This window comes from Humulus lupulus, chromosome 5 (assembly GCF_963169125.1).
Source record: "Humulus lupulus chromosome 5, drHumLupu1.1, whole genome shotgun sequence".
Lineage (NCBI taxonomy): Eukaryota > Viridiplantae > Streptophyta > Magnoliopsida > Rosales > Cannabaceae > Humulus > Humulus lupulus.
In genome coordinates, this window is record NC_084797.1 from 193,621,254 (window position 1) to 193,646,732 (window position 25,479).

Genomic DNA, 25,479 nt, shown 5'->3' on the forward strand with positions numbered 1-25,479 from the left:
TTGCTCTGAGAACATCATGTTTACGAGCCGCTGGTACGTGGCTCCGGCATTCTTGAGTCCGAATGGCATGACATTGTAGCAGTAGAGCCCTTTATCTGTAATGAAGCTCGTATGCTCTTGGTCGGGGGCATGCATGGGAATCTGGTTATATCCAGAATAGGCATCCATGAACGACATCAGACCATGTCCCGCCGTGGCGTCTACGAGCTGATCAATTCTCGGCAGGGGAAAACAGTCTTTCGGGCAGGCCTTGTTGAGGTCCGAGTAGTCAATGCACGTCCTCCACGTCCCATTGGGCTTCGGAAACAAGACTGGATTGGCCACCCAATCAGGGTAAAAAGCGTCCCTTATGAAATTATTTGCTTTCAGCCTGTCCACCTCCTCCTTTAGTGCTTTCTTTCTGTCTTCATCCAGCTGCCTTCGCTTTTGCTGCTTCGGGGGAAAGCTTTTGTCTATATTCAATGCGTGGCTCGCTACATTAGGGCTTATTCCCACCATGTCAGAGTGTGACCACGCGAAGACATCCTGGTTTTTCTTCAGAAAGCAAATTAATTGCTATTTTGATTCGTCTTGGAGGTGTTTCCCGACCTTCACCTTCTTTGAGGGATCAGATTCATCGAGTTGAACCTCTTCGAGCTCCTCCAAAGGTTGGAGGTCAACCTTTTCCTCAATCCTCGGATCGATCTCCTCATCAATTTCTAAAACTGTCCCATCTTTATTCTGTATGACAACGAGTGCTTGAGCGCTCGTTTGTTTCTTTCCCCTTAAGGAAATGCTGTAGCACTCCCTGACTGCCAATTGATCTCCTTTCAATGTTCCGACCCCGCTTGGATTTGGGAACTTAAGGGCTAGATGCCTTACAGATGAAACTGCCCCCAGCCCGACCAGGGCGGGTCTCCTGAGCAGTACATTGTAGGCAGATGGTAACTCTACTACCACGAACTCCATCATCTTGGTCACCGAGACTGGATAGTCTCCCAAGGTCACAGGGAGTTCAATGGACCCCATACAGGCGGTTCCTTCTCCAGAAAAGCCGTACAAAGTGGTTGCACAAGCCTTCAGGTCGCGAAGGGAGAGTCCCATTTTCTCTAGTGTCGCTTTATAAAGAATGTTAACTGAGCTCCCATTGTCTATGAGAACTCGGCGCACTCTTTTGTTGGAAAGCTGCAGGGTGATGACAAGTGGGTCATGATGAAGGAACTGGACATGGGAGGCATCTTCTTCGGTGAAGGTTATAGGCTGAGTTTCAACCCTTTGGCTTTTTGGTGCCCTTGGTTCAGGTTCATAAGGAGACCCGTTCCCTGTCTTCAGTTCATTCACATATCGCTTTTGAGCATTTCTACCTCCTCCTGCGAGATGAGGCCCGCCCGAGATGGTTATTACGTCCTCTCCATCTATCGGCAGAGGCCTGTCTTCTTCCCGAGATCGGGAGTTATTATTCTGTGCTGCTGGAGGCGCGGCTACTCTCTGGCTGGCAGTAGTCTGTCCAGTACTCTGGTTTTTGACATACTGCCGGAAATAACCCCTCGAGATCAACCCTTCGATCTCGTCCTTCAGCTGCCGGCACTCATCAGTTGTGTGTCCGGTGTCTCTGTGAAACCGGCAGTACTTGCTGATATCCCTCTTGGAATTTTGATTCCTCATTGGGTCCGGACGCCTGAAGGGGACCTGGTTTTCATTAGCCAGGTATATATTTTCCCGAGACTCATTGAGCTCGGTGTGTACTTTATATACGGAGTAATACCTTTCTCCTTTCTTTTTCTTTCCCCCTTCAGCCTCGGGGTTATTTCCCTCGCTCTTTTTCCTCTTAGAGGGATTCTCTGTGGTAGGCTGTGAAGTTGCTGGGTCAGCCGAGGTTGAGGCGGAGTTAATGTTTATCGTTGTAGTTTCGGTTTGCGAGGTCGCTTTTAGCGTTGACCTCGCCTCCTCTACATTGACAAATCTCTGCGCCCGTTTGTTAAACTCGGTTATTGACCTCACCGGTTTCCCTTGCATGTCATCCCAAAGGGCGCTTCCAGGCAACACACCAGCTCGGATAGCCATCAAGTGTCCACTGTCGTCCACATCTCGTGCCCGGGCGACCTCTAAATTAAATCTTGTCAGGTAGCTTTTCAGTGTTTCACCCGGCTGTTGCCGGACGTTAGTCAAAGTGGACGCCTCTGGTCTGACTCCCATCATAGCTCGGAATTTCTTCTTGAAGTCTCTAGACAATTGATCCCACGAAGTTATCGAGTGTCTCTTGTACTTCTCGAACCAACTCTTGGCAGGTCCGGCCAATGATGTCGGAAACAACATGCATCTGAGCTCGTAACCTACGTTACTCGCTCTCATAATTGTGTTGAATGTACTCAGGTGGCTACACGGGTCGGTTTTTCCTTCAAACGCTGGGACATGAGGAATCCAGAACCCTTGAGGAAACTGAGTGTTAGAAATATTGGGAGCAAACGGCTCGAGCTCCTCATCAGAGTCCTCGTATCGACCACTCCCTCGTTCATTCTTCAAAAGCCTAAAGGCTTTTTCGAGCTGATCAATCCTTTCTTGGACTGGGTCCTTAGGTGGTGTTTGGAATTGATAGTCATTAATCGCGATCCCAGGCTCTCGTCTCCGTGAGGGATCTCTACGCCCATTCAGATGATTCCTAAGATCCGGATTTGTCTGATCTCCCTTTCCCCTGCTCTGATTCAGATGATTGCGCAGGTCGGGATGGCTCTTGTGATTTCCAGTATTTTTACGACCCCGGTCGTGTTTACTGACAGACCTAGTTTCTCCGGACTCAACACTGGTGAAACTCATCGATCGGTCATTTCGTGGTGGATCCTTTCTACGTCGCCTTGTCTCTGAAGTGCGAGATCGGGACGTCTGAATTCTCTCGGATGGCGCGCCTTTCCGCCCCTGGAACGTCTCCCTGTTTCCTTGTCTTTCCCCTGTACGCCCTTGATCCTGATCTCGACCAGGTTGAGCGTTCCTGCGGGGAGGTGAAGGATATCTTATGGGAGACGGAGGAAACCGTATAGGTGACGGTGGTTGTCGTCCTTGCCTCGGCCTGGAGGGTCCAGAATTTGCCCGAGATGGGCCAGTTGCGTTCGGTGCACTACCAGGAACCTGATTCCGAGCCTCGGCAGGAGCTCGGTTGTTCTCAGTTCCTGCAGGCACTTCCACAGGTGGATTAGGCAGGACCCAAGCTCGGGTGCTCCTCTGAGGCCTAGAAGGAGCGGATGGCTCTGTTGGTGCTGGAGGTTGTGCTGGCCTCCTTGTGGCAGCATTTTTTCGTGGACGTCCACGGGGCCTCCGGGGAGGAACGTGCACGTCCCTTGGAGGAGGGACTTGGTCTTCGCGCGGAAGCGGGGGCTGAGCCACCTGCGCCTCCGCGGCTATCCTAGTCAACTCCTCGTTACGTTTGTTGGCTTCTGCCAACAGCTGTTTCAGCTGCCGATTCTCCAATTCTACAATAGGGACATAACGCTCAGGGTTATAGTACATGTCCTCATCCCTTGGTTGTGGAGGTGGTCCCCGGGAATCAGAGGACCCACTCCTTTCTTCAGCGTCCGGGTTCTCCATTAGTTGTTTTCCAGGACGCCTTGGGTAATTTTCTTCAGGAGTGTTCTGGTTGTTCGCAGCCATGAATCTCTCAGGGATGGATGCTTGAGGCTCTCAATGAAAGCACCAAACTGTTGACGCCGTTTTTCGTCAACAGATAAAAGAAGAGAGCACGTAAACAATTAAAGACAATGGCCAAAAGAAACAAACGAATCAAACACATGGTTTTTTACGTGGTTCAGCAGTTAAATCTGCCTAGTCCACGAGTCTCTGTTATTAATCTCAAGATTATCTCTGAACAATTCTTTAGCATGAATTCTCCAGAGTTTTCTCTCAAGAATCAGAATTTCGGTCCTTTGCAATGGTGCATGACCTCTCTATTTATAGAGAAGGATGCAGAATACTATCCCACATATTTTGGGTAGTTACTCTTTTGTGAATAAAAATAAATGGCTTTAAATGCCAATAATCAGATATAAAAGGAAACGTCCCCCAAAGATCAGGGGGCGTATAACTGTATTGAATAATATCCCACAATTCTTGGGGATTTACATCAATTAATGAGGACTACATCTCATAGTTATAATACTTGTAGATATTCAAGGTGGTTATAGCGTATCTTCAAGGCTCCAGCATTTCTAGTCTCATGTTACTATGCGAGCCACTGACATCCCACCGAGCTAACGTCGCTGTCGAGATGGGACATCGAGCTCAAGACCCATGCTCCGAAGTTCCTGAGGATGAAGGTGTTCTCGGAGCTGCCTTTCGAGATCGAGATCATTTCGAGGTCACCTCATTCGAGATCATACATCATACTTTGTAGGCTCGACTTACAATCCTAGATCACTCTAATCCTCACGAGACCATTTATTGCGAACTCAGCTTTCGAGGTCATATTTACTATGGCTCGAAATCTGGGTATAACAATTATATTTATTAAAATTATATCATTGTCATACAAATATTTTAAATAAATAAACAATATTATATATAAAAGAATAGCATAAACATATTAAATGAAAAATTAAATCAAAACATTGTTTACGATTTTTTTAAATGTATATATATAATATGATAACCTTTTTAAACATAAATGATATTTTTTTAAATGTATTGTATATTATTATAATATTTAATTTATATTGATTTAAGTATTAAATATCTATTAAATATTATTATAATAATATTTTATAATATTTGACTTCATATTAATATAATTAGTAAAAAAATAGGATTATATATTTATATCATAATAATATTTTATAACATTTAAATTTATATTAATATAGTTATTAAATATCTAGTCTTGTTTGATAATTTTTTTAATAAAAATTAAGATTATGTATTATATATATATATATTTTTTTTGATGAAAATATGATTATATTGAAATTCAATCAAAACATATACAAAACAAGCTCAATCGAGCTAGCCAACCAACCTTACAACTGAACAAAATTCTCAAAAAAAGCTAAGTCATTTTTCTTAACTTTCAGCTTAGGAAGCCTAGTTAGTCTATTTTTCAAATAATACTTGATCAATTGATCAACAAATCCTACAGACAGTGAGCTAAATTCAAAGATACATTTGTTTCTGTTCCTCCAAACTATATACACAGCAGCTTCCATAGCTGCAGCAGCTATCTTTTGCTTCAGGCCCTTAGGCTTTCCAACCATCCAGGAGCTCCAATCCTCATACATACTCGGCCAAATATCCCTTCTCAGCCATTCCTCCATTTTAGCTCTAACCTGTTGAGAAAAAGGACAAGCAAAAAAGAGATGGGAATGAGATTCCTGCTCCTCTTCACAGACCGGGCAGAGTAACGAAGACAACTTCAGCTGGCAGAAATATAACTTGTCACGGGTGAGAAGGTGTCCAAGAGTAAGTTGCCACAAAATAAACCTATGTTTAGGCAAAGCTAAGGAACACCAGACCACATTTGCAAAAGACACTCTATCTTTATTAAGCATCCGATTATATAGAGCTCTCAAACAGATCTTGTTGTTCTTTGCTGCCTTTTCCAGGTTTTAGAAGGAAAAACAGCTCTCAGATTGACAATCTTTCTCCAATACCAACTCACATCCTGTTGAACTTTATAAGCCCAGAAATCCTGCCCCTTAAGATAAATGGAATCAACCCATTTCACCCAAAGAATGTCTTGCTTAGAGGATACATCCCAAACAGATTTATCTAGTAGCACTTTGTTCCAATTAGCCCCCTCCTTAAAACAAAGACCACCCATGCTCTTCGGCAGGCACACTTGATCCCAGGCTGTAAGATGCATTTTACTGCGATTACTGTTACTGTCCTTGATCCCCCAGAGAAAGTTCCTGCATAATCAATCTATTTCCTTGATAACACTCTTAGGGAGAATGAAAATGCTCATCCAGAATGACCTGATACTCAGTAGAACAGAGTTAATCAATTGAGCCCTCCCAGCAAAAGAGAGATGACGACTAGACCATGTGTGAAGCTTCAGCTGTATTTTTTTAATAATAATAGCACAGTCTCCAGCCTTCCATTTTGTAGTCCGAAGAGGAACTCCCAGATATTTTAGAGGAAAACACCCTTCAGTAAAATGGAGCCTATTTAACAGCTATTTCGCCTCTCTTTCAGCCAAACCCCCAAAGAATACCTGTGATTTCTCCAAATTGGCTGACAGACCAGAAGCCAAGCTGAACTCAATGAAACAGTCTTTTATTATCTGAATCGAGTTAGATACTCCCTTGAAAAATATTACCAAATCATCGGCAAAGCACAGGTTAACAATTTTCAGATGCTTACACTTTGGACGATACCTGAATTCCTTGTTCATGGAAGCTTGACAGAGCAGCCGGGTAAAATATTCCATTACTAGCACAAATAACAAAGGAGAGATAGGGTCCCCTTGCCGTAGACCTTTTTGACCTCTAAAGCCCCCTTGAATCCTACCATTCATTAAGATCAAATAAGTAGAATCCTTCAAACAAGTCATCACCCACTTGATAAATTTGTTTGGAAAACAGAAAGCAATGAGAATATCCTCCAAAAAATGCCAATCTAACATGTCATAAGCTTTGCTCAGGTCTATCTTCATCACACATCTAGGAGAGATGTTTTTCCTTTTATAACCTTTAATAATATCCTGAAGAATAAGAATATTATGCGCCAACAATATGTTTTTAACAAACGCTCCTTGATTTTGATTAACTAGACTAGGAAGAACCTTCGTCAATCTACCACATAGCATTTTAGAAATACATTTATAGATAGTATTACAACACGCTATGGGCCGAAAATCCACTGTCTTAGTGGGGGTTTCAATCTTAGGAATCAGAGAAATGGTAGCCTTATTCATCTCTTCAGGCAGCAGACCCCGTTCAAAGAAATCAAGAATGGCCTCTGAAATTTCTGCTCCCATATCCTTCCACATGGCTTTGAAAAAACCTGATCCATACCCATCCGGACTCGGACTTTTAATTGGACTAATACTAAACAAAGCATCTTCCACTTCCTTTCTAGTAAAAGGCTTTATCAAACAAATATGTTGGTCCATAGACAATCTGTGACCAAGTCTGAAATAAGATCTCTGAATAGGCACCGAGGCATTACTTTGGCTTCCCATAATTTTTCGAAAGTGATTCACAAAGTGAGCCACTACATCCTCAAACCTCTCAATTAACTGATCAGACTCATTAACAAATGAAGTGATATGGTTAGAAGCTCTTCTCTGTTTTAAACAAGCATGAAAATATGTCGTATTATCATCACCATATCGAAGCCAATTCACTTTACTTTTCTGCCTAAGAAAGTTGTCATATCTAGCATGATTAGCAAATATCTCACCTGCTAATCTTTCCTTTCTTTGCAAATCTGATGAGTGAGGGTCACTTTGAAGAGACAATTGAGCAGCTTGGTAGTTATCCTTAGCAGTATTATAGTTCTGAACAACATCTCCCATAGCACTCTTGTTAAACTTGCGAAGGACCAGCTTGAGCCTACCCAATTTCCTAACTATTCTTTCCAGACCATAACCCTTACCAGGCTTGCACCAGCTCTGCATCACTATCTCTTTAAAGTTACCATGGTCAGTCCACATATTAAAAACTCTAAAAGGTTTAATACCACAGTTCATTGCAACTCCTGATTTGATAATACAAAAACAATAATCAGATAGCAATTCCCAGTTAACAACAGCTTCAGCATGAGGGAATAAGTCCAACCAATCTTCATTTATAAAAATTCTGTCCAGTTTAGAGTAGATTCTGTCCTCATTAGCTTGCTTGTTAGTCCAAGTGAAATGAGAACCTCTAGTGCGCATCTCATCAACCAACCCCAAGGCTCTCCAATTTTGAGCATCCACCAATTCCAGGGCAGTAATGTTACGGCCACCAACTCTGTCTGTAACCTCAAAAACCGCATTAAAGTCCCCAGCCACAAGCCAAGGAGTGGCTGGGAAACACAAACCAGAGAGATCATCCCAAAGTTGCATTCTCTCCTCAATAGAATTCCTACCATACACAAAAGTAACACAAAACATCTTATTAGACCTCACTTCTTTAACATAGGCATGAACTAACTGGTCACTTTCCTTCAAAACCTCAACAGAAACACAATGCCTCTGCCAGACAAGAAGGATTCTTCCTTCAGAAGCTGGACCTGAAAAATAATTCCAGCCATTGAAAAACGAACTCATCATTTTCTCAATTTTTTTGCCACGCAGTTTAGTCTCTAACAAGGCTCCTAAACCTATTTTATTCACAAAACAAAATGAACTCAGGGATTTCTGTTTCTCCCTTTTATTAATACCCCTTACATTCCAACTAAGTATGTTGTGACTCTCCATGAAATAAATTTGTTGTTGATAGTCCCAAGTTTGTAACCTCCAATACCTTTTCTTGCAATGCACTATAGGAGTTCTTCAGTTTGTTATGTGAATTTAGATCTAGCTTCTTATTTCCCCCCACCCATTTAGGGGTAGTCCATTCAAAAGGAGATCTCTCGCTGAAATCCCTATTAGGCTCATCAAATTTTTTCTTTGAATCTATCGAATGGCCATGATGCTTTGACACAGCCTGGGACTCAGACACTTCCTTAGAAACTATTTTCTTTTGACCAACATCAATGCCCCCATTAGTTAAACCTTTATCCTCTGTTAATGACTGCTGCTCCTTGGGGTCTTGCTTAGTCTCTTCCCACCATTTCTGATTTTCTGCCTCCACGTCTTATTTTGTTTCCTATTACACATCATCTCAATATGACCATAAACTCTACAACCTTTACATTGAGTTGGTAGCCATTCAAATTCCAATAGTTGCTCCATTAGCTTCCCTTTCTCATTGAGAAACTGAATGGATTTAGGGACCTCCTCTGTGATTTCTATCTCCACTAACACTCTAGCAAATTGCATCATTATTCTATCCTTTGTAACTTTATCTACTAGTATCGGGTTCCCAATTGTACTCATAAGGGCGCTCAAACATTTAGTACCTCAATATTGCAGCCCAACTCCCGGTAACCTAATCCAAACTGGAATAGATTTCACTGCCTTTAGAGTGTCTAAATCAACAGACCAAGGCTTCACTATCACTGGTTTTCTATCAAAATGTAGAACCCCAGCTTCCAAAACCAAGTCTCTAGTTGCTTCATCTCGAAATTTCACTAGTGTAAACCCAGCATTCAATTGAGCAATTCTGTCAATACCTAGCTTACCCCAAATCCTCTTAATGAATCCTTCAAAAACAGCAAATGGAGGATTAGCTCCAAGAACTATACATATCACAGTTGAGTTCCAAAATGAAGTTTCAACTTGGATCTCCTCCAAATCTACCTGAGAAATTTTTTGGCCCTCTCGAACTAGGGGTTCCTCAAATTTTAGTTTAGCCCCTCCTTGATTTGGTAATAATGACAGAAACTCTGCCCATTTGTCCTTCGCCTGGCTCTGAAATTCATTTTCGCCAGCAGCCAAATCATTCCAAGTCCCTCCGTTTCTCTTACCTCCAGACGATCCCTCATCAGTTTCCATCGGCCCTCGACTCCCAACTTCTGGGAAGTCCACCATCGAATCCTTGAAAACTTCTTCCACCTCATCTGGCAAACCTTCATCTAAACCAGACCTCTTTCCCTCACAAGTCTCTTGGATCAACAGAGATTCAATCACCTTAGATCTAGTAGCAGGCTTTTGGCTGGTCTTCTTGCGTCTTGCCATGGAGAAACCAGAGATCACCTCTCGCCTATTGAAATTTAACCTATTGCTTGTTATATTTATTCAATATTCGATTATGTATTATATATTATTATAATAATATTTTATAATATCTAAATTCATATTAATATAATTAGTAAAACAATAGGATTATATATTATTATCTTAATAATATTTTATAACATTTAAATTTATATTAATATAGTTATTAAATATCTAGTCTCGTATTATATATTATTATAATAATGATATTTTATAAAATTTGAATTTGAATTTGAATTTGAATTTGAATTTGAATTTGAATTTGAATTTATATTAATATAATTATTATATATGTAGTCTTATATTAAATATTATTATAATAATGATATTTTATAATATTTAAATGTATATTAACATAATTGATAAATACCTATTTTAAATTAGTTTTAAAGGTATATTCTGTTAAATATTTAGAATATTTCGTTAAATTAACAAAACAAATCGCTAATACCAAGAATTTCCGTTATCAACACACTTATTATATAGAATAGATATATGTCAACAATATGTTTAGATGTCATATATATATAGAGATTATTTATATAAATATTTATATATACTATAAAATTATAATTCATTCTATTATATATATATATTTAAAAAAAAACAATGAACCGATTTTTATTAAAATTATAGACAATGTTTACAAATTTAAAACTAAACAAACCTGCATTGGGGTTTAGTACCGTTTTTTTCTCACACCCAGGGTTTATAAATGCATCAGTGGCTATCTTTAAATTTCAAAGTTTAATAGGGTGTCAATGTAACTGACACTAGTGTCATAGGGGCAGTCTTATTTTTAACCGGTTACATCAGGTCATTTCGCTCTTTATCAAAGCCAACTACCCACTTATCCTTTTCATCTCATCTCCTTGTGAAGGGGCGAGACATTAGCCAAGCACGAAGGGTAGAAGCTCTCATTCTCACAAAGGTAAGGGTTCGAAGCTCTCTCACAAAGGAAGTGTAATGACCCACTAATCTAGACTATTTGGACCATTAACGAAACTATACATAAAACTTACATTTTTACGAAAATACCATAATTTTATTGAGTAACTTGTAAAAATAAGAGTCACTTAAAAATAAATAGAATACTAAGAAGGGTTTGGGATCCCATTGTCTTTAAAAACAAAACATGATTTAAATAAAAAGAATTACATAAGAAAATGAGGAAAATACATATAAAACCATAAAAAATTAAAATGAGACTACATCCTCAAATCGAATAACGCTCGGCCCCTTGACTCCATTCACCATCGATACACATCCTCTAAGCGTCACGAATCTTTCCGCCTCTAAAGCTTATTTCCTGCACATAAACAGAAAGGAATGAGCCTAATGCCTAGCAAGGAAAAATCTAACACATAGTCATAAACATAAACATAATTTCATAATAACGTAAAGACATATCATAACACATAATACACTTGTTATAATGGCCATTATTACTTGGGGTCCCATAGACTAAACAAGCTTATGCCCATGAGATTAGTGGGGTCCTACCAGCTAAATAGGCATATGCCCACAATCTTTTTGGGGTCTTGTTAGTCAAAAAGGGCATAAGCCCAAGCCTACAAACATACACATTCATAACATATTCATAACATATCATAACATAACACATAAGATAACATAAACATAAACATATAGATTCTAGCCTATTTTCCTTACCAAAGTTACTGGGATATAATGGACTGAGTTGGGACTTTTGGAACACTCCTAAAACCATATGAGAAAGAGTGAGTCTTAAGAAGAAGAAGAAATGAAAATGAATAGGAAGACTAAACCATTGAGAATTATGCTTACCACAACTTATGTGCTTAAGAACTTGGATTCCCTAACCAAAATAAGAATGAGGTTAGGAAACTGAGTAGAAGACTAAGAGAAGGGAAACATAACATAAATCAAATGAACTAGAGTTTCGGGTTTACCTCAAAGACTTGCAAGATCAATCTAACCACAACCGAAATACTAACGAACCTCACTTCCCAAAGTGTTTGATAAGCTTATGATGTTTAAGCTTATGATTTTCCCAAACCAGGTGTTTACACTCTCACACTCTCTTAGCACTAGCAGCTTCTGAACTTAGAGTAAAAGGTGAAGAAATGGCTGGGTACTAGGTCCTATTTATAGAGTTTGGGAGTGAAAGTATCTTGATTTTACTTGAATAAAAATAATGGCTTTTTAGGTGAAAATCATTTGAATAATCGTTCAGCAGAGGCTGAAGACTCGTTCAAAAGATGCTGGACTGTTGAAGGAGTTTGAATGGCTGAAAGGAAATGAATTCAAAAGAGTTTGAATTTATGCTGGAGGAGGCGATATATCGCCCCCTGTAGGCGATATATCGCCTGGGCCAGTATGCCCGAGGCGACCGTGCATCGTTTCGTGTTTTCCGTATCTACGTGCTGCGATATATCGCCCCCTATAGCTGCGATATATCGGCACACGCTGAATATTTAAACATGAAATTACACATTTTTAGCTAAGTTTGAATGGAGTAAACAGCCTTGACTAAGCCCTCAACGTACTCAAAGCTGCTGACTGACCCTATAACATTCAAACTTTACTCCTTATTAAATTTAATCCTCAAAAATACTTAATCCTTAATCACCATTCATAACATGTGCTTAAAATCCTATTGGTTGATGTCTAAACCTTATAATATAATAAACATAATCCTTAATATCAGTCACATTAATCACACCTTAGGTTATACTTAATATTCTTAAACTATAGATTAAACTTAGAAAATCTATAAGTACTACTATGAGTGTCCAAATAATTCCCGGTCTGAACCAAAAATCCACAGTTACAAAGATAATACTAAACATACTATAATACTACTAAACAATTAGCTAAGTAAAGTTCTTGGACTCTACAGGAAGGCAACAGTTTGAAGCTCTCATCAGAAATTGCCCTCATTCTCATCAGAGGTGAAATCCCTTCTTCTTTTTCTCTTAAACCATTTTGGAGCTTTCCATTTCTGGTTTTTGGTAATGGAATTTTTTTTTCTACTTAAAAGTCTGATTTTCATTTACAGAGCTGACCTTGTTTTCGTAAACCATTGCTTGTGTTGCAGCTGGTTTAATAGTTTTTTCCACTCCAAAAGCTTTGATGAAACTCTATTTTCATCTCGGTTAAGGTTTCTTTTTTACCCTCTTCTTTTTATTTATTTGTGTGTGTTTTGGTTTGATTGTTGTTATAAAGTTTTGGGTATATTTTTTCCTTAGAAATAATCTTGCATACAATGTAGCGTGTATTCTAAAATGGATTTTCTATCTTGTATTTTCCCTTTAAAGATTGTGAATCTTTCGGCTTGGGAAATAAGGAATATGCCTATGAATAAATGAATACTATACAATGTAATCTCAAAAATATGTTTTTTTCTTCTTTTGTTCGACATTATATTTATATACACTACTCATTATATTTTTTTGAAGCTGTGATGAAGCTTGATCTTAGTTTGTATTTGTAGAATTTGAGTTTCACATTTAAGGCTTCGATGATGAGTATATTTTCACTTTAACAATGCTTCAAATCTATAATCATTCTCTTAATATATAATTAAAAAATTCATAATGCTTTAGTTAATGACTTAAGGTTTTAGTACTTGTGGATTGATCAAATTTCAAGACTATATAAAATCAATATGTTGCAGACCCTAACTTTTGATTGATAATATTTGAAATTGTTTTTCCCTGTGCATGATATCCACTGACAAATTTAGCATCTTTCAATATTTTTCAATTAATGTGAATATACTTCCTAGTGTTTTTAATTTTCACGTTGATGATTATTGACTAAAAATGTTTATGATTATTGAAATATTCGGTTCTAAGTGGTATGTCTCCTTTACATGCATGTTTGGTCTTCTAGATATTTGCATCAAGGGACCAAAAGAGAAGCTGAACTCAACTGTTATAAGCTAGGTAATGTAATAATCATTCGAATTGCTCATTTGAGTTTGTACCATAGAAACATTTTATTCCCACTTCAAGATGTAGGATGGTTAAGTGAGTGTATGAGGAGAAATGGACATTTGTGTCTGGCTTTTTTTGTATTTGACAACAATTTTTTTGTATGGCATTCCCTAACTTTTGATTGATAATTTTTGAAACTGTTTTTCCCTAGCTTTTTCTGCATTGTATCAGCAAATTAACATTATTTAATAAGATTATTTTCGTTTTCTACTAATTTTGGTGCATATGCTTGAACCTATGAGCACAGGAAGAACTACTACTTGTGTAAAAACTGACTTGGGCTCTACTTGTGTATTCTGATTAAAATAAAAACTGACTTGGGCTTTTTTTATGTTTTTTTTCATAGATTCGTACTAAGTTGGGTGGAATCTTTGAATCCCTTCCCCCTGAGGAGAAGGCCGAATATGGGATGGTTATCAAAAAGAAAAATTCGAAAGATGACGAGACGTTCCACTGCAAGTGCAATCCTGAAAGGGTTGTGGCTTTAGGAAGAATATTGAGTCCTTAGCAAAACAAGACAGTGAGGAATATTGGATTTGGTGCAATGTTGGATTTGAAGATGGACTGTGTGAAGAGCAAGTTAGATAGGTGGTTAGTTGATCAGATTGATGATGGTGGGAGGGTGCTTATTGTGGGTACCACGATCATAGAGTTGAAGTTGTGTCTTTTCGAGCATGTTATGGGGATTAGGGATGGCGGTACCTCTATCAAACTACCTGAGAAGAATCACTACAACCCTTACCATGATTTGATTTTCAACATGCATAAGAAATCCACTACCATTGATGACTTGGAGAAATTAATTGAACGGAGCAATATAGTAGACTAGCTCTTTCTCATGTGTTACATATTGTTCGTAATTACGACCGTTCTTTTTCTAACGTCGGGAATTCATGTTAAGAAAGCATACCTATCCATTGTCTACAATGTGGAGTCTATTACGAATTTCAATTGGGCGACACACCCCTCAACTTTCTCTGTGAGCAGATTCAACGTTTGAAGCGGGAGAGATTCATTACATGCCCGGTTGTTCGCTCTTCCTGCAGGTAAGTGACTTAAGTCCAAGTGTTCAAATGGTGATTTAGAGACTAAATTGATCCTTTTGAATGCTACTTTACATTCTTTCGTGGCTGCAGTTAATGTTCATAGATAGAGCTTTGTGGCCTCGTGGGCAGATAGATAGGAGTATCCCCCGATTGCACTTTGGGATAAGACCACTATGAGGAAATTTGCGCTTTTCATCGACCGTAAAGGAGGTTATGAGATTACCGAGGTGAGTGTCCAAAGGCAGTCATATATATAAATAAATTTATTTATCTCCTTCATTGTTTTGAATTGTGGAGCTGCAAATTTCGAATTTTCCTTTTCATTCTTTAACATCTAGACCATATTTTCTTTTCATTAGCATATTAAGATTGCATTTGCACAACTCAAATGCAGAAATTGTTGTTTTCTTCTTTCTGATTCTAAAGCCATGAACAAGTCATTTTTTAAGTTTCATGTTTGTCATTACATGAATCAAATAACAAGTCATTTATGTTAACTTGTATTATATAAAAATATACATTACAATCTCATATTCTTAATTTTTTTTAATCAGAATCTCATGTTCTGTATTCCTTGAATTTGAGCATTATTTTTTACTGCTTCATTGTCATAGTCTAACAATTGGTTTATTGTCATGTGAAGATGTTACCTTTACCACCACACAATACCAAAAGCCACCGCCCAATCCCATTGTTATGCCCTCTAAAGGTGTTCGAGAAGCTCCCACTACTATGCATTCTAAAGGAGTTCAAGAAGCTCCCACTGCTATGCCTTCCAAAGGATTTTGAGAAGCACCTAGGCCCTTAGTGTTGGTTTTTATTGATCAAATCAGAGATTATGCGCAGCGGAACAACAATCAAATTGTTAGATTAATCCCATAAGATTTCTAGATCTACTTCTTCACATGCATATATATATTGAATCAAGGACATGAACAGAAAAAAATTACCTCAGGTCCTTCCTTGCTGCTATCTTTTCGTATGGCTAAATTCCTTGAGATCTCACACCAAGATCTTCCAAAATGTTCTCAGGCACACAAAGAACGAGTGTGGGCTCGCTATACAAATAATAGGCAATTACTATTTATTAGATGTTCTCAACACATGAGATCTGATAAAGTTTGGACCTAGGTTTTGTGAAGAACAATGACTTTAGTTTCTGTCACTGTTCTCTTTCTTTGAGAGAGATTCCTAGATATTTTTCTATCCCTGAAAAGTTACGTTCTGTGAAAAACTGATATCCAATATTTAATAATATCCAATATATTAAAATATTTGTTATTTTAAACAAATTCAAAATAACTGATCAGTTATCATATTTTTGTTTAAATAATAATATTTTAATCATATTAAAATATCTAATTATTTATTTAATATTTAAATAACTAAAATTGTGGAATCAAGAGACTGAGTAAACTCTCTTATGCGTGTAGCATAGTGCCTGTGCACTGTGCCACACGTGTACCACATGCCTGTGATGGCATGTGATTTTTCCCAATTTTTATTATTATTTAAATACCAAAAATCCCAAAAATAAATTAATTCAAAATTAATTATATTTTTGTTAAATCAAATAATTAATTAATTACACATAATTAAACAATAATTATGTTTGATACATAGAAAAATATTTTACTTATCACATAAGTCCTTTTTGCTCATTTTTTGTATTTGCCTTTGACAGTGATTGTTTGAGCCATTTCGGGGACCATGGACCTATAACATTAAGCTCCAATAAATTGAAACTAAATAATTAAACTCTTTAATTATAATAGTTAATTTATTAATTATGATGTTACTCCACTATAAATTCAGAATTGCACTCTTTATGTTATAGATATACTTTTACAGAAATCTTTTTCTTAAGTCGTCCATTGATATAACCATCTTACAATAGTTCAACCCTCTAATTAATTAGTTCATAAATTAGAATGGAAGAATTACCATTTAACCTTTCTAATTTACTTCTTATTCCTTAAGTACCATTAATTCACTAGTGAATAATTAATCTATAATCTAATTATAGATTTGAGCTCAAAATCATTCAGTTCCAGAATTAACCCTTAAGGGAACTAATATACGATCCGTTGGGAAAGATTAGATTCCATTTTGTTGATACATGTTCCTAGCCATCCATGATATTAAATCTCCAAAACAAAAGTCATTAGCCTCATTCTTTGAAGAGACCTTAACGAATGAATCAAAAGATTTAATAAACATGAACAGGAGTTCATGAACACTCAGGATTTAGGTTGATCTATAAATGATCATCAGTTATGATATGAATTACAAGTCTTTATTGTTAAATGGTTTTTGGATAAAGACTTTGATTCATATCGGTCCATGTCATATATAATCATATTATATAAATCACCTTTACCGAGATGTCTTTCCACATCAATAATCCGAATCTAGATTATTTGTATCATTATGATACTTAGTAAACCATACTTACAACTCCAATTAAAGAATTCCTTAACTTTAATTTGTTGTTGTTGACTATTTTTATTCATTCATGTGATCTTAATTCTCTCGTACTAATACAAGATCACATCCTCAATAATGAATATGGAATTTTTCTGATATTTACAAAATTATTCAAACAATAATTTAACAATCTAAATATAACAATAATAATAAACCATTGTATTTATTTATTCACAGAAAAACAAATGTCTTTACATGCTTTTAGGACACACTCCTAACACTTAGCGTCCCTAGTCACCCCACCAGCCCCATAATTGATGCTAATAATGTCATTCCGAGTAAGATTTTGGACCGTATGGACCGGATGGAGCAACAAATGGATAAGGTGTCAAGTACTATGGAAGTACTACCAAGCCAGGTTCATGATGTAATTGACAAAGAGATGAGGACTATCAAGAGGTCCATAATCAATGATCTTTGGAAGGTTACAGCTTCAAAGCGTACAATAGACCCCCTTTTACTAGAGTTGACACTCCTCATCCTACCAAGCCAGCGAGTGACTCCAACAAATCCCCAGTGGCAGGAAACCAAGACCAAAATGAACAAAAAATGGATGATGATGTTGTCTTTGCAGATAGGTCTTTAATCTTGTGGAAGACATTATTATCTGCCGAAATTGAGAAGAAGGGAGAGGGGATTCAAAATGAACAATCTGAACCTGTGGAACCCAAGGCTTGCACCCTACCTGTGGAAGAGAAGGTCTGGAAGAAATATCATTCCAGCAAAGGGAGGGTGGTTTGTGCATTCGACCTAAAGACTAAGGTTGATGAGGAGAGTTTTAAGACGGTCCAATATATTTTCACTAACAGTCTAAAGAAAAAGTAAGCAGCAACTGCCAACATTAAATTTATATTTAATTAAATGAAATTATGTTTTTCTATTATAATAGCTTAATCTAGCTTATTCTATTGAGCAAGGAAATCTTATTCTCCAGCGTCATAACAAAACTGTCGAGATCACAACTGAGCCTGTTCAGACCTGATACATAAATTGATGGGAATGTAAGTCCACCTAATGCTGTTTTTTATTCTATTTCTATATTGTAATGATCATGTTAGACATAAAAACAAAAGCATTGCCATTATAAATATATTTCATAATAATTAATGATTAAACATTCACAACATAATTTTTTTTGTTACATTATATTCATCAAATTATATAAAAGTGTTTCTTCTTATGGAATGACTAACGAAATGGTTGTTTTGGATAAATACCGTCATAGATTATTACATGTTATGCCTAGTTGTTGACGAGCAGGGAGAGAATTATTGATGGAACCTACTGGTTTTTGTCCACTACAGTTTCGCTTAGTGCAATTATGCCCTTTATAATTTAAATATTATATCAATAATTGTAAACATGATCCTAGTAGTTTTTAGTGATGTTATAAATTTTCTCCAGCAACAACAGCTTGGAAAAATGTTGATAAAGAATGTTGCAAACTATGAACAGTGGAGAGAATGTCACTTCTCTAGCGATCTCAAAGTTTGCGAGCATGTAAGTAATCTCACCTCTCCAATTGTCGCATGAAGGGCTGTATCGTGTCATTTTGAATCGTTATAACGTATTGGTTGTATTTGGGATTCTTCTGACTTTATTATTATACATTTTCATAGACAATTGTTTCCGTTCTAGCCAAGGATGGGTTAGCATGACATTGGTTCCTGGCTGACATTGACATGAAAGTTCATCATGTTTACATTTGGGACTCTATGGTAAATCCTATAGATTAACGGTGAAGAACTATATTAACTAGGGAAATGGTGAGTGACAATTATGATCAGAATAGTATAGTACATGTTATATTTGAAATTGATGTGAATTAATGCATCGTTTTTCCTTGTTATGCAACTAGAAAGCCTTGAGAGGGTTCTTGAAGTTGAGCATGGAAACAAACGTTGAAGGGGCTCTTGGATATCTCGATTGTGCAATCAGAAAGGACCCGCATCAGTTCGTGGATTATCAATGTGATGAAGAAAATCGATTGTCCAATTTATTTTGGGCAAACGGATACTCTCGCCGAGATTATGCTGCTTTTGGGGAAGTACTTGCTTTTGACACCACCTGAAAAGCTAACAAGTACAACAAGCCTCTTATTATACTACTTGGTGTTAACCATCACTTTGGTAGTTGCGTATTTGGACTAGGCCTCCTACTTTATGAAAGCGTTCCGGCATACTATTGGATGTTGACAAAGTTCCTCAAGTGTATGAATAATAAGATGCCATTGGTTGTGATAACAAATGGTGATCTAGCCATGAAGTCCGCTATTGATTTGATGTTTCCAGGAGCAATCCATCATTCCTGTACATGGCATATATGTAATAATGTATTCAAACATGTTCATGATCATGCTTTCAAGAGACGCTTCACTAGGCTAATGTACAAGTACATGTCCGAAGAAGAATTTGAGATGGGATGGAAATATCTGATTGATGAGTATGATCTACATGAAAATGATTGGTGCGTGAAAAATTATAATGATAGGCACGCATGGGGAGAAGCATTTGTAAGGGGTCATTTGTGTGGTGGAATAAGAACAACACAGAGGAACGAGTCAACGAACTCATCGATGAAGAAATTCCTTCTAGCTTGTTATCCTCTTGATCGGTAAAATATGATGTGCAAGTATACATAATCGATTCAAGTAATAAAATAGTAAGTAAAGTATCGTTCCCACAAGGACTATCAACCAATTACCACTAATTGCTTTTGAATTTCTATTTGGCTGTCGAAAATAGAGTGATTTTTAAACTAAGACTTAAAATTGAAATAAACTTTGCAATAATAAAGATTGATTCAAGAATTTAAAAACCTAGGGTATTAACTTCATCAACTTTTCAACATGTTAATCTTACTAATCAGCGCATATAATTCTTTAATTTCTATCCTAATAGTGGGTTAACTAAATCAATCCTAATTCTTTTTCAAGATAAAAAGATCTCAACCTATATGCAAACTTTCTACATATCTGTGATAAGTTTTAACATATAGTAGGCATGAAGCATAGAAAACCTAAATGCTACACAAACTCTATAGGTACTATTGTCCTATATGCAATTTATGTCTATATGATTATAGAATATTCAACTCTCCCCTCTCGGATCTTGAATCAAAATCATAAATCATGTAAATAGTGATCACGTACTCCAAACGCATTAAGCATAAATCATATAGATAAATGATAGAAGAAGAAGAAATTATATAAACTTTATAGAAAATTAACAAATATCCAAGTGACTACATTAAACCCTAGAACAAATGTTTAGTTCATATCAGACATGACCAAAATCATAAAACAATTCTTCAGAAACATAAAATTAAACTACTAAAAACTAAAAGAAATGTGAAGAAAAATATATCAATAATGTTGAATAGCTGCTAATCCCGACTCCAAGAAGTCTCTGAAAATTCGTAATTAAAAACCCTAATCCATATCTTAATTTGTAATGTTGTAAACCTAAATAAGATATTTTTTTCTCTTCAGGGAGGCACGCCGTGGCCCTTAGGAGACCATGTCGCAGCCAGTGTCTTCAAAATGCCCTGGAGATTTGCGCCTCCGTCTTCAAGCGCCACGACCCTTAAACTCTATGTCGCCGCTTGTGTGAAAACCCAGATTTTCTTTTCTCTCTGCCACTCATCATGCCGCGGCCCTAAAGGACATGACACGACATTAATGCCTGCTAGATTTGGGTAGATTCTGCCTTTGCTAAAGTCGCAGCCCTTAAGCCCATGCCGCGACTCTAATTCTATTTTTTTCAAAACTTGACCATTTTAAGTCGAACTTTCATCTAAACTTCATCAAAACTTCTTCTAACTCCTCCTTGATGCCAATTTGACTCAAACAACCACAAAAAGTTCCATTTTTACACCATTTCTACTTCTTTCCGCGTTTAGCTCATAATTCATAACACCATCCTACAATAAAGAAAAACACGAGCGTAATATTGTACAAAACAAACATAAAGACTCAAGATTACCACAAAAACACATCCTAAAACGACACTAAAATGAAGTTATCAAACTCCCCAAAGTTACTCTTTGTTCGCCCTTGAACAAAGGACATAAGCTCACATGAAAAACTGAAAACCTAAATAACCAACACACTTGAATCATGTTGACAACAATAATTCACACCTCAAGCTATGATGACTAACACACTTATATAATCTTCAAGAAAATCAACTTATAATCCAGAATTTCAGTCAAAACATTCTTCCAATTCACTTAAGTCCAAACAAAAATAAAAGCTCTCAAAATCATGATTAATAAATAAAATGCATTCGAATCAATTCATGCTCACCAAGTTTTTTTCAATACAATCAATTAATATCATTATCCAACAAGCTTGTTATACTTACTAATTTCCACTAATGTAGAAAACACATGCTCAGAAATCAATAGGACTTTCACAGCTTATAATTGAAGGCTTAGGTAAAGGTAGATGAAAAATTCATTTAGGCTCAAAATGTACCATAAGCACTCAACCAAACAATTCAACATTTATCCACTCAAAAACCCAAAAACCAATCCCAAATTTCCCAATATTTCTTATTTTGAGAGAGAATTCATAAACTGATTTTTTTTTCATTTAATTTTTTTTCTAATGATACTACACTCCCCCAAACTTATTTCTTTGTATTTTCAATTGGAGTGTAGTTCATATTCAATATAATTTTTTCTTTCTTTCTCTCTCAATTTTTCTTCTATCGACACAAATTTCCAAAAGCCCCATTACAAACCATCCCCCAATAATTTTTCATATGCTTATGGTTTATCCAAAGGGAAGGAAAAATAACAAAGTTTCAAATAAGCTCAAAATAAGTGTCAAACAAAAAGAATCAAATTAGGCTAAAAATTGGGTAACTAAGGATTTAATAAATCAAGGTTGGGTTGAAAGGCTCAATCGTTCCAAAGAATTGCCTAAATCATCTTCCTAAGCATGCATAATCTATGATTTCATCTCAAATAGCAAGCAAACAAGTTCTAGGATAACAGCATTTTCATAATAATTTTTTTTTCAACATTCAGCAAGTATACAGATTTTTCAATTACACAAAAATTATTAAAAATCATGATTAAGCTCTCAATTATTTAAGTAGACAATGTGAAAATGGAATGAAATATTCAACCAAACACACAGATTTGTATAGCTTCATTCCTATTCAATTTATACAACACATCATTCAATCATATTATCATTGGCTAATCATTGTCAACTTGATTCAACTAACACTCTAAACACCCTAGACAAAACATAACAAACACAAAACAACATGACTAACAAAATAACATAATATATATATATATATAACAATAAATCTCCTCCCCCAAACTTAACCTAAACATTGTCCCAATGTTTAAATAAAAGCTAAGGAAAAGAAACTTACCTGACACCTTAGACTGCTTAACATAATACGGATTGAGATGGTGAATCAAAAATGGGGAAAGAATTTTTTATTTTATTTTATCCCATAGATCATTCTGTCGGAGGGCGAAGTAGCGCTGCAACTCAAATTAGTCTCATATTTAATAGAAATTATAATGAAATAAAAATAAATACTCAAAATACTAAAATTAAAGTGTTTGTAATCCAAAACTTAAATAAAACTAAAAAGAAATGCAAATAAAAGATTGGAATGCCTCCAAATGCGCTATCATTAATGTCATTTAGTCGGACGCTTGTTTTCTTTCATAATCAACTTGTATCCAAACCACCCCTCATATCCCTGAGAGTCATAGTATCATGAGAAGATGCTCTTTTCTTGGTATTGCATATTTTTGGCACTTTCCACTGCTCATGAAACAATTGAGTTTATCACTAAAGATCTTTTTCACTTTCTGACGATCTGCTCGTTTTCCACCTATCACCATAGTTTTCTTCTTAGTAACTTCCAGCTTATCACCCTCATTTTCCACCACATCAACTCTACAACAAATTGGAACCTCTGTTGCTGCAAAAAATTTAAATGTTACTATTCTTTTTGCACTCGCAACTTTAATTCGCCTTTTTGCACATCTATTAAGTCCCTACTAGTTGCTAAAAATGGTCTTCCAAGAATAATGGAAATATTTTCATCTTCCTCCATATCAAGAATAATAAAATCTGCAGGGAAAATGAATTTGTCCATCTTTACTAAAACATCCTCAATAATACCCTTAGGATTCTTTACTGAGCGATCTGCCATTTGTAAAGACACGGTAGTTGATCGAGCCTCTCCCAATTTTAAATTTCTAAAAATAGATAGAGGCATTAAATTTATACTAGCCCCCAAATCACATAAAGCCTCGGTTTACTGAACCCCCTATAGAGCATGGAATATTGAAACTACCAAGATCTTTAAGCTTAGGAGGTAGCTTCTTTTGAATTATTGCACTGCACTCCTCAGTAAGTGCAGCTGTCTCATAATCCTCTAGTTTCCTTTTCTTCGTCAAAATTTCTTTCATAAACTTCACATAACTCGACATCTGTTCAAGTGCCTTAGCAAATAGGATATTGATGTGAAGTTTCTTAAATACCTCAAGAAATTTGGAGAATTGTTTGTCAAGATTGGCCTTTCGGAACCGTTGAGGATAAGGAATCATTGGTGTAGGTTCGGTGTATTTCAGCTTCTCTTTCTTTGAAAAGTCTTCAGTAACCTCCTCTTGTGCTGGACTAGTGGCATGTTAATCCTCTATTTTCTTTTCCTTGTCATCCACTGTAGGCTCTTTTAACTCCTTGCCACTCAAGTATATTGCATTGCACTATTCTTTTGGGTTTACCTCAATAGTGCTTGGTAAGTTCCCTTGAGCATGATTTGTCATCAAAGTAGCCAACTGCCCCATTTGAGTCTCCAAACTTCTGATAGATGCCCTAGTTTCTGTCATGAACTGGTTCAGTACATCGGACTATGCTTCAGGTTGTTTCATATTTGTTGCCTGATGTGGTTGTGGCTGTGGAGGTGGAAATTGTTGCTGACTTTGAGGGAAAGGCTGTTGTACAGCTTGATTATTTGTCCATGAGAACTTAGGATGATTCCTCCACCCTTGGTTATATGACATCGAAAATGGGTTGTTGGTTGGTCTTTGAAAATTTCCTATAGCTTGAACTTGTTCCATAGGTAAATTATTCATATCCATGGCAGGACATTGATTTAATGGATGAGCATTCCCACATGTCCCACATAAACTCTGAACTTGCATGGTTTGGGCTGACAGGTTACTCTGTTGTAACTGCTTCATTAAAGCTTCCACTTGCGCTGTAAGCCTTATAATGGCATCTAATTCAATCATACCAGCCACTTTCTTGGTTTGTCCCCTTTCAGTTGGCCACTGGTAGTTAGTCATTGCTATCTCCTCTAGCAATTCATACGCCTCATTAGCACTCTTGCTCATGAACGCACCTCCTGCTGCAACATCTATTATGGTACGAGTAGTACCATTCAACCCATTATAAAATTATGGACCAACATCTACTTCTCTATACCATGATGTGGGCACTTCCTTAGCAATTCTTTAAATCTTTCCCATGCATCATACAATGATTCCCCTTCTGTCTGGTAGAAATTATTAATCTCCCCTCTCAACCGTGCAGCCTTGGATGGAGGAGAGAATTTTTCAAGGAACTTTTGGGGTAACTCCTCCCATGTTGTAATAGAATTAGCTTGTAGGGAAATCAACCAAATATTTGCTCAGTCCCTTAGTGAAAACGGAAAAAAACTCAACCTTATTGCGCCATCGCTCACCCCATTCATCTTAAAGGTCGCACAAAGCTCTAAGAAATTACCTATGTGTAAATTAGGGTCCTCTGTAGGCAATCCTCCAAACTGAACAAACAGATTGGACCATTTGCAAAATCGCTGGCTTAATCTCAAAATTATTCACAGCAATTGTTGGAGGTTTGATGCATGAATGCACTCCCGTAATAGTTGGGAGTACATAATCTCTTAAACTTCTAGCCCCTTGATCAGCATCCACTACCCCTTCGACATTGTTGGCAGCATGATTTATTGCATTCCCATGATTTACAACCATGGTAAAATCCAACATTTTCTTTATATTTCGGTTCTTTTTGCACTTTCTTTCAATTTCAAGATCTACTGGTATGAGTTCCTTTTGTCTACTTCCCCGCATATACCAATAATTCCTGAAACACAATACAACCTTGATCCAAATGAGTATAAAATATAAAAACCAAATTAGAACAAAAAATAATTAATTT

At 36.8% G+C, this 25,479-nt stretch overlaps 2 long non-coding RNA genes and 1 other non-coding gene across 7 annotated transcripts; all 3 read left to right on the forward strand.

Moving 5' to 3' along the window:
• Positions 1-12,642: 12,642 nt before the first annotated feature.
• On the forward strand, positions 12,643-15,594 carry LOC133777986 (uncharacterized). 4 transcript variants are annotated; one of them, XR_009868950.1, is made up of 6 exons: positions 12,643-12,696; positions 12,843-12,905; positions 13,640-13,692; positions 14,090-14,789; positions 14,880-14,999; positions 15,433-15,594. It is a non-coding gene; the product is annotated as an uncharacterized LOC133777986 (long non-coding RNA). The 4 variants fall into 4 exon arrangements; XR_009868951.1 differs by lacking the exon at positions 15,433-15,594 and having other exon boundaries at positions 12,804-12,905; positions 14,880-15,338; XR_009868949.1 differs by lacking the exon at positions 15,433-15,594 and having other exon boundaries at positions 14,880-15,337.
• A 1,908-nt stretch (positions 15,595-17,502) lies between these two features.
• On the forward strand, positions 17,503-19,967 carry LOC133777987 (uncharacterized). Of its 2 annotated transcripts, none has more exons than XR_009868953.1 (3): positions 17,503-18,277; positions 18,681-18,776; positions 18,915-19,967. It is a non-coding gene; the product is annotated as an uncharacterized LOC133777987 (long non-coding RNA). The 2 variants fall into 2 exon arrangements; XR_009868954.1 differs by having other exon boundaries at positions 18,690-18,776.
• Positions 19,968-24,740: 4,773 nt separating this feature from the next.
• LOC133781271 (small nucleolar RNA R71) lies at positions 24,741-24,848 on the forward strand. The gene has a single exon (XR_009870054.1). It is a non-coding gene; the product is annotated as a small nucleolar RNA R71 (small nucleolar RNA).
• The last annotated feature ends 631 nt before the right edge of the window (positions 24,849-25,479 follow it).